The sequence below is a fragment of the Rutidosis leptorrhynchoides genome, chromosome 2 (genome assembly GCF_046630445.1).
Source record: "Rutidosis leptorrhynchoides isolate AG116_Rl617_1_P2 chromosome 2, CSIRO_AGI_Rlap_v1, whole genome shotgun sequence".
NCBI lineage: Eukaryota > Viridiplantae > Streptophyta > Magnoliopsida > Asterales > Asteraceae > Rutidosis > Rutidosis leptorrhynchoides.
The window spans coordinates 51,518,405-51,528,618 of NC_092334.1; the positions used below are offsets into that span (position 1 = coordinate 51,518,405).

Here is a 10,214-nt window from a genome sequence, read left to right on the forward strand (position 1 = left end):
CTAAGTGTGGGGAGAATGTACCAAGTTATTCAATTAAAAACTATCTATCACATATCTTTGTACAAGATTATTGCAGGTACTTTTGTTTTGGATGATACTAATCAGTTTTACCCGATTTACTATAATACTTTTGAAAGAAAGATGGATCTACACGATGAATCAATTCCATCATTTGAAGGAAGTAAAGTCTTCCGAAAAAGACACGCGCTTCTTGATTTAGGTCATGAAGTTGTTGTCCAGACCAGCTGTAGGTTGACGAAAAATCTAGAAAAGTCATCTCTAAAATCAGCAGGAAATCCACGGACCTCAGCATCAAACAGGGTCGCCATGTGGTCAGATTTATCCTAACCATGAGAAGGATTTATCTCGTACAATGGGGGGGCACCGTGCAAATTAGCTTGATAAGACTAATGAATCAGATCCCCAGAAAGGATAATCTCCTTAAAGATTAAAAATCAGCATTTAAGCCTGATATTACTCAATCCTTGATATTGACCTTAAAGATTGAGAATTCAAACTCATGGAATTCAATGATATCTAAACTCGAGCTTGAACGAGAAAATATTTTGATCAAAAATACAAACCGATTTGTTTTCTGAAAACCCATTTTCAATGCGTTCATCACCATTGAACGTAAAATCCTAGGAATTCACCTGGAATTCATTAGGTCACCTGAACCAAATCGGGTGTCAACCGTAAGAACGGTGGTTGCATAGCATGGTCGGAGACAGGACCTTGTGCCAGACCGAAAAATCATAGGATGATCTTTACTATTGCTCCTACCAAGGATAGTACTAGCATCCGACACGTCAAAAGACCATAATCATCTGCATGTCATGGGACATTGCCTTAACAGTTTCTTGTTCATCGCTTTCCTTTATAACCGGACGGTAGTTTACCGAAAGGTAATATACGGAACAAGTAAATTGGATGTGTGCTTTCCGATACAGGGATAGCAGTGGATTACACGAACCTAAATGTTTTTAGCCAAAATATTGATCCACAAATATATTTTGCAACACCGATGGTGGGTCAAATCAGAAAACTTGTCTAGGGTAAAATCTAGCTTGAATTTTTAAAAGATCAAATGTTTTCATAAAGATCCAATTTCCTAAAGGATCTACATTTTTATAGTCATGTGGGACTGTAAACCGCCTTTTAAATGTGCACTTTGCTTTGGAAACCGAAAGTAAATCGGCTATTTGATTGCAAGTGTCGTTGACCTAAACCCAAGGCAACTATGGATGACACACCCACCTTTAACCATGGTTCTATTGTTAATATCATTGTTTATACCGCTCTATCAAAATCACTGATGTACAAAGTGTGAAGAATAAAGAAGTGATTCGTGTGATGTATTATATTATTTCAAGACTGTATTGCTTGAGGACAAGCAACGCTCAAGTGTGGGGATATTGATAAGGCTAAAAAGGAACATATATTTCATAGCAAAATCCCCCAAGAAAGACAAGATTTTAGTTGCAATTGTTCCATTTTCAAGTGATATTCGTTTATATTAAATAAGTGCGAAGACAAAAGGCGAAAATGACGAATTAAAGACACAAAGGTCCAAAAAGCTCAAATATACAAGATACAAATAAAAAGGTTCAAATTATTGATGAAGAACGTCTAAAAATGACAAGAGTACAAGTTGCGGAACGCAAAGTACACGATATAAAATAGTACGAAAGGACGTCCGAAAATCCAGAACCGGGACCCGAGCCAAGAAGAAACGCCCGACGCAATGGACCAAAAATATCTAGTCTACTATGCACATAAATATAATATAATATATAAATAATTATTAAAATTATTTATATTTTATATATATTTAATAAATATGTCGACGAACAAGAAGACAAAAGATATGTGAGCTGTCCAGCGTGGCCATGCGAGTCGCATGGCAAATAGGCATAAACCCATGCGAGTCGCATGGCAGTAAAAATCTGGCCAAATGCCTATAAAAAGGCAGTTTATGCACGAACTCAAACACATCTTTTTCTTTTCCTTCTCTGTAAACATATAACATAAATAAATAATTTTAATTTTAATTATAATTTTAATAATTATGATTTAGTTTAGTATTGTAACAAATGATTTACGGGTTTTAAGTCAAGACTCTGCCCGTGTAATACTACGATATTAATACCCATTGTAAGTTATGTCTTTCCTTTTTAATTTAATGTCTCGTAGCTAAGTTATTATTATGCTTATTTAAAACGAAGTAATCATGATGTTGGGCTAATTACTAAAATTGGGTAATTGGGCTTTGTACCATAATTAAGGTTTGGGCAAAAGACCGACACTTGTGGAAATTGGACTATTGACTATTAATAGATGGGGGTATTGTCTAATTGAGTGACAACTCATTGGAGTCTGTCGAACCTATCTTCAAATTAATTATCCTAATAATTAATAATGATTATGGTTGTCCTATTTAGTGACGTTCATATGGAATCTATTATAATCATTTAATTAATTATTCGGGTTGGGTAATTGATTATTCAAACTGATCAAGTGGGTAAATTAATATTCATATCTAATCAAAACAGGGGTAGATTACATACAGTGATAACTGGTGTAATTGTTGACAGAAGTGATAACTGCGTCACAGTTTAAATCCTTAATTAGTTGGAATATTTGACTTCGGGTATAAGGGTAATTTGACGAGGACACTCGCACTTTATATTTATGACCGATGGACTATTATGGACAAAAACCAGATAGACGTATCAAATAAACCAGGACAAAGGACAATTAACCCATGGTAATAAATTAAAATCAACACGTCAAACATCATGATTACGGAAGTTTAAATAAGTATAATTCTTTTATTGTATTTCTCATCGTATCTTTATTTACTGTCATTTTATTACTCGCAATTTTATTTACTGTCATTTTATTTATTGTCATTATTTTACGCACTTTAATTATCGTCATTTATCTTTGCGCTTAAAATATAGAATCGACAAACCGGTCATTAAACGGTAAAACCCCCCTTTTATAATAATATTACTACTTATATAATTATATATATTTTGTATAAATATAGTTGTTAAAAATATAGTAAGTATCACCAGCTCCCTGTGGAACGAACCGGACTTACTAAAAACTACACTACTCTACGATTAGGTACACTGCCTATAGTGTTGTAGCAAGGTTTAGGTATATCCCATCCGTAAATTAATAAAACTTGTGTCATATTTTGTAGTATTTTGTATTAAAAATAATACTATTTCGTACCCTCACGCTACATCATCAAGATCTATCTATCACACCCCCAAAATGGACCACGGGTATTTGTGACCAATCATATCATAGCACAGTTGTATAAGCGAGAACGACTCTAAATGAGACGTTTTATTTATTAAATAAACAGCGAAAACATTATTCAAAGTTTTACATCATAAGAGTACAGTAAATGGAAAATGTCTTAAACAAAATGATAAATATGAATGATGGACTCCATGCAAGCAGCAAAGCATACATCAATCATCAAGTAGCAAGTAGCAGCTAGCTCAATCATCACCTGAGACAAAACACGCTTAAAGTGTCAACCAAAAAGGTTGAGTGAAATTCATAGGTTTATAAATAATATCCAAAGTTTTAGACCACAAGATTTAGTTTAAAGTTGATCAATATAGATATATCAATCTAAAAGTGTTGCTGCAGTTTGTAATATCGCTACTAAACAATTTACCCTATGACACCTTGTACTGTCAGTGTCGTGGAATCATTATTATGTAACCAAAGACCAACGGTCGAATGGTTAGAGACGTTACTCTCAATAGGCCTTCTCACAATAATTAAGTTTGCATTTAAACGTAGCAATTGACGATATTACAGTAGCGATTTAGCATGAATCAAAGCATGACAGCATAGTTAACAATTTAGTACTTGTGTCTAAGCGTAAAACAGTTATAAAGCAAGCATGTGTCTCACCCCAAAAGTTATAAAATAGTTATGAAACAGTAAAAAGTGGGGCTATGAAGTTCACCTTAGTAGCACACGAAAGAATTGAACGGAAGGACGTGACCGAGATCTCAACCTAGAGATAGAATGTATGATCAGACATTGCCTAACAGACAATAGTATATAGTACTATATTGATAGTAATGGTTCACTAAAGAATTTTCATTTTCGGAAGGTTACTATTTATGGAAAGTTTCCACTTATAGTAATTTTCCAATTTTAGAAAGTTCGGGTTAATCTTTAGCAAGATGTTGTACAACTCTACTCAAACTTCGTTGCTATCAAATAAGTCAGGAATGACCAGATGTAACCGGGGGCCCAGGATTCTTGACCAGAATCTAATTCATGGCATTCGAGATCCACAAGCTTACCCATAAATGGCAACCTAGACATCATTCACTTACGACCGTGAGTAGCGATGAAGTTCACATGAATTATACATTATCTTTGATTAACCTTCACTTTAGGTGTATACACACAACGAATTATTAATATACTTAATAATTATATATGTGATAATATAACCTAAGTATTATTTAATATTTAGTTATTATACCTTAGTATGTCTTATATATATTAAATATAATTACCTTTAAATAAATACCTAAATTAATTCAAAAATAATAGTGTTTTATTAATTGAATATTATTCAAAAATGTCTAAATAATAAATTAAATATCTAAAAATTACATACATAATTTTTATAGTCTTAGTTAATCATATAGATTAGTAAAAAAATTTAAGAAAATGTTTTTATTATATTTTTGTATTTATTTTTGTTTTTACCCTTAATGTATTCACAAAAAAATTTTAATTCTACATAATTACTAAATAAACCCAAATAATTATTTTTATAATTTTTATAAGTTTCTATCAGACTAATAACCTGTAGAAAAATATTAAAAAAATATTTTTTATTTATTTATATTTATTCTTAATTTACCTTCTAATTACATAATAATAGAATTTAATTATATAATAAATACCAATTCGACCCAAGTAATTATTTTTATAATTTTTTCAGATCTATATAAGTTTTAAAAACTCAGAAAAAAATTATATATATTTTATTTTTGGTTAAAAGTATTTATTACGAATTTTACATTGTTTTTATGTTTAAACACTACATAATTCGTATTTAATTATAAATAATATTCAATAAATTATCAAAATTATTTTTATGCATCATAACACTTATAATACTAATTATAACATATAAACATAATTAATTTCAAATTTTACAAAGAATATACAATAAATATAAATATAAATGACAATATTGAAGAAAAATTAATAAAAATAGAAAGTACCTCAAATTTTCTTCAAGGTTTTGAGAGAATAACTTAAGTTTTTGTGTTTGGCAAGAAAAAATGAATGAGGAGCCATGTATTTATAGGTAAAAAATGGTTGGTGAAAAGAAAAAAAAATAATAAAATAAAGGTGCCAATTTTGACAAAATAATAAAAACATGTTAAAAATGTTTTTAATAAGTTTTTGTTTTTGAAAATATTTAGTCAAAATTCATGGGCTCATTATTTAATTTATAAAAAAAATCTTATTTCTTTTTATTTTTATTTTTTTTATAAGCTAAAAATATATATATAATGATTAAAATAACTTATCATTTAATTAATAATTATGTTACATATAGTTTTAAATATAATACGCATTAATATTAACTAAAGTTATTTTATATAATTAGTGTAAACTTTAGTTAACAGAACGTGTCGACTAAAAATAAATATTTGATCAACGTCGAATTTAATTATATATTACGTATGGATAACAACCCTATAGGAAAATTAGTCAATTCAAGTATGAAAATGTGAGGGTTGTTATAGTACCTCCCCGTTAAAGAAAACTTCGTCCCGAAGTTTCAAGTAGACTTCTCGGATGCATCGGCGGTTGAGAAGAGGTGGGGATATTTCCGTTTCATTTGGTCTTCACGTTCCCAGGTATACTCGGGGCCACGTCGTGAATTCCAACAGATCTTAACAATGGGAATGTTGCTTTGTTTCAAGCGTTTAATCTCACGATCCATAACTTCAATAGGTTCTTCGATGAAGTGCATTTTATCATCAATGCGGAGATCATCCAAAGGAATAACAAGTGGGTCATCAGCAAGACACTTTTTCAGGTTCGAGATGTGAAATACGTCGTGTACTCTAATAAGCTCAGCAGGTAGTTCTAATCGATACGCCACGGGACCAATTCTCTCAGTAATCTTGAAAGGTCCAACAAAACGCGGACTTAGTTTGCTTCGTTTACCAAAACGAATGACGCCTTTCCAAGGGGATACTTTCAACATGACTTTATCACCAACTTGGAATTCCAAATCCTTTCGACGTTTATCAGCATAGCTCTTCTGTCGGCTGCGGGAAGTTTCCAATCGTTTCTTAATCTGTACGATCTTTTCGGTAGTTTCATGTATGATTTCAGGACCAGTCAATTGTCTGACCTCTAGTTCATCCCAACAAAGGGGTGATCTACATTTTCGTCCGTATAAGGCTTCAAAAGGTGCAACCTTAATACTTGAGTAGTAACTGTTGTTGTAAGAAAATTCAGCCAAGGGCAGATGTCTGTCCCAACCTTTGCCGAAGTCGATAACACAAGCACGAAGCATATCTTCAAATGTTTGAATGGTTCGTTCAGTTTGGCCATCAGTTTACGGATGATAAGCGGTACTCATGTCGAGTTTAGTTCCAAGAGCAGATTGTAAAGTTTTCCAGAATCTAGAAGTGAATCGACTATCGCGATCAGAAATGATAGAAATAGGGACTCCATATCGTGAGACAATCTCTTTGATGTAAAGGTGTGACAATTTCTCCATCTTATCAGTTTCCTTTATCGGTAAAAAGTGTGCAGATTTAGTAAAGCGATCCACTATGACCCAAATAGTATCATTGCCACTAGAAGTCTTGGGCAATTTAGTAATAAAGTCCATAGTGATACATTCCCACTTCCATTGCGGAATATCTGGCTGTTGAAGTAAACCAGACGGCTTTTGATGCTCGGCCTTAACTTTCAAACAAGTAAGACACTTGCTCACATACTCAGCAATATCAGATTTCAGATTAGGCCACCAATAAAACTCTTTCACATCATGATACATTTTACTAGAGCCTGGGTGAATAGAATACCTAGTCTTATGTGCTTCATCCAAGACTAGTTCTCGAAGATTTCCAAAGGTTGGGACCCAGATTCGGTTATTAAAATACCGTGTTCCATTTCCCTTGAGTTCAAGTTGCTTTTCAAGACCTTTTAGTCCCTCGAGTTGAACATTTTCTTCCTTCAATGCTTCAAGTTGTGCTTCACGGATTCGAGTTGTAAGATTAGTCTGAATAACCATGTTCAAAGCTCGGACTCGAATAGGTTTATTACGCTCCTTTCGACTGAGAGCATCGGCAACAACATTTCCCTTACCGTAATGGTACTTAATCTCACAATCATAGTCGTTTAGTAGTTCAACCCATCGTCGTTGCCTCATGTTTAGTTGTTTCTGATCGAAGATATGTTGAAGACTTTTATGATCGGTAAACACCGTGAATTTAATTCCGTAAAGGTAATGTCTCCATATCTTCAAAGCGAATACCACAGCTCCTAACTCCAGGTCATGTGTGGTATATACACAACCGAAACCTTGATTCGAGGCATCACAATAAACTATGAAATCCTCGTCTCCTTCAGGTAAAGATAGAATCGGGGCTGTGGTCAATTTCTCCTTTAAAATCTTAAACGCATATTCTTGTTCTTCAGACCATTCAAACTTCTTCCCCTTATGAGTTAACTTAGTAAGAGGTTTCGCCATTACCAAATTTTGAGCCATCAATATCACACCATCGACGGTCTCTTTACCAGCAGCTATCACATTACCCTGAATCTCATCAGGCAGACCTTCAACATAACGTTCAATCTTCTTATGTTCCGTAGGTACCATGTCAGGGCACAATGTAACCAACTCTAAGAAACGGTTGGTATAAGCCTCAATGTCAGTACCCTTTACCTTGAGTTCCCAGAACTCACTTTCCATTTTCTGGACCTGATTTCTTGGACAATACTTGTCCGTCATCATTCTTTTTAGGACAGTCCATGGGATGGCATTTGCAGCATCAAGTCCCACAGTTTGAGAGTATGCGGTCCACCAAGTCAATGCACCGCCAGATAAAGATCCTGTAGCAAACTTAACGCGATCAACATCGGCACAATTGCACATCCTGAAAATAGACTCAAGTTTTTCGAACCACCGGGTTAGTTCAACCGGTCCCTCAGTTCCTTTATAGCTTGGAGGTTTGCAATTAGAGAAATCCTTGTATGAACAAGTTTTGGGGAGATTCAGTTGACCGTTGTTGCCATTGCTGTGGTTGCCCTGGGCGGCAGCTAAAAGTATCTGAAATTGCTCGGCAGAGAGAGTGATGTTGGAAATAGTGTTGTTGTCATTTGTTTGCGCACCACTAGTCATTTTCTTCAATACATAAATAAAGTATTAATTGAAGAGTTATGGTGCTATAAATATAAGTTTGCAATTATGATTCATAATAATCACACAACACACACATATAGATATGGTGAGATAAGACAAAATTTTTAAAAACAAACACTTGACTTTTATTAATAACGAATGGATAAAGTATCCTTATTACACAGAAAACGATGAGTAGGCAAAGCCTTTTATATGAAAAACACTTGACTTTTTTTTTAATAACTAAGTTAGTTGTGTTTAAGTCTCTTGGAGGAACTAGGGGTTTCAACAATAGGTGTCTCAGGTTCCTTCCTCTTCTGAGAGGGAGCTAAGACAAAAGTGGGCTCAGACTCCTTCTCGGGTTCTGATTCTTCTTCTTCAATGATTTCCTCTATGATTTCTTCTCCATCATCTTCCCCATCATAGTCAGCATCAATTTGGGATTCTCCAGCAGGTGGTGAATATGGTGGAGTAGCGGGCATATAGACTGGTGGTGCAGGTGGTGTAGTCGGAACATAAACTGGTGATGCAAGTGGAGTAGCAGGTGCGTAAGTTGGTGAGTTGCCTGATCCTTCAGTTCAGAATCAGAGATGATGATCGGATTACGTTTGACTGATCCTTCAGTTTCGGAGTCAGAGATGATGATCAGATTATGGTTAGACATCCTAAAAGAAAGAAGGAAAGAGAACTAGAATGATTCTAAGGATGACATAAAAGCACGAGGTAAGATATAAGGGAAAAGCACTTAAAACTAAGGCAGGAAAGGTTATAGTCCTAAAGATTGCTAAGGTACCCTAACTAGAAAATAAGGCACACATAAAATGCAATCCTGGTTCTCTATAACAAACATGCTCTGATACCAATTTGTCACACCCCCAAAATGGACCAGGGGTAATTGTGACCAATCATATCATAACACAGTTGTATAAGCGAGAACGACTCTAAATGAGACGTTTTATTTATTAAATAAATAGCGAAAGCATTATTCAAAGTTTTACATCATAAGAGTACAGTAAATGGAAAATGTCTTAAACAAAATGATAAATATGAATGATGGACTCCATGCAAGCAGCAAAGCATACATCAATCATCAAGTAGCAAGTAGCAGCTAGCTCAATCATCACCTGAGATAAAACACGCTTAAAGTGTCAACCAAAAAGGTTGAGTGAAATTCATAGGTTTATAAATAATATCCAAAGTTTTAGACCACAAGATTTAGTTTAAAGTTAATCAATATAGATATATCAATCTAAAAATGTTGCTGCAGTTTGTAATATCGCTACTAAATAATTAACCCTATGACACCTTGTACTATCAGTGTCGTGGAATCATTATTATGGAACCAAAGACCAACGGTCGAATGGTTAGAGACGTTACTCTCAATAGGCCTACTCACAATAATTAAGTTTGCATTTAAACGTATCAATTGATGATATTACAGTAGGGATTTAGCATGAATCAAAGCATGACAGCATAGTTAACAATTAAGTACTTGTGTCTAAGCGTAAAACAGTTATAAAGCAAGCATGTGTCTCACCCCAAAAGTTATAAAACAGTTATGAAACAGTAAAAAGTGGGGCTATGAAGTTCACCTTAGTAGCACACGAAAGAATTGAACGGAAGGACGTGACCGAGATCTCAACCTAGAGATAGAACGTATGATCAGACATTGCCTAACAGACAATAGTATATAGTACTATATTGATAGTAATGGTTCACTAAAGAATTTCCATTTTCGGAAGGTTACTATTTATGGAAAGTTTCCACTTATAGTAATTTTCCA

At 33.9% G+C, this 10,214-nt stretch overlaps 1 pseudogene; it reads right to left on the bottom strand.

Moving 5' to 3' along the window:
• The window catches only part of LOC139887866 (dicarboxylate transporter 2.1, chloroplastic-like), a 58,483-nt pseudogene extending 50,052 nt beyond the window's left edge, over window positions 1-8,431 (bottom strand).
• Window positions 8,432-10,214: the final 1,783 nt, after the last annotated feature.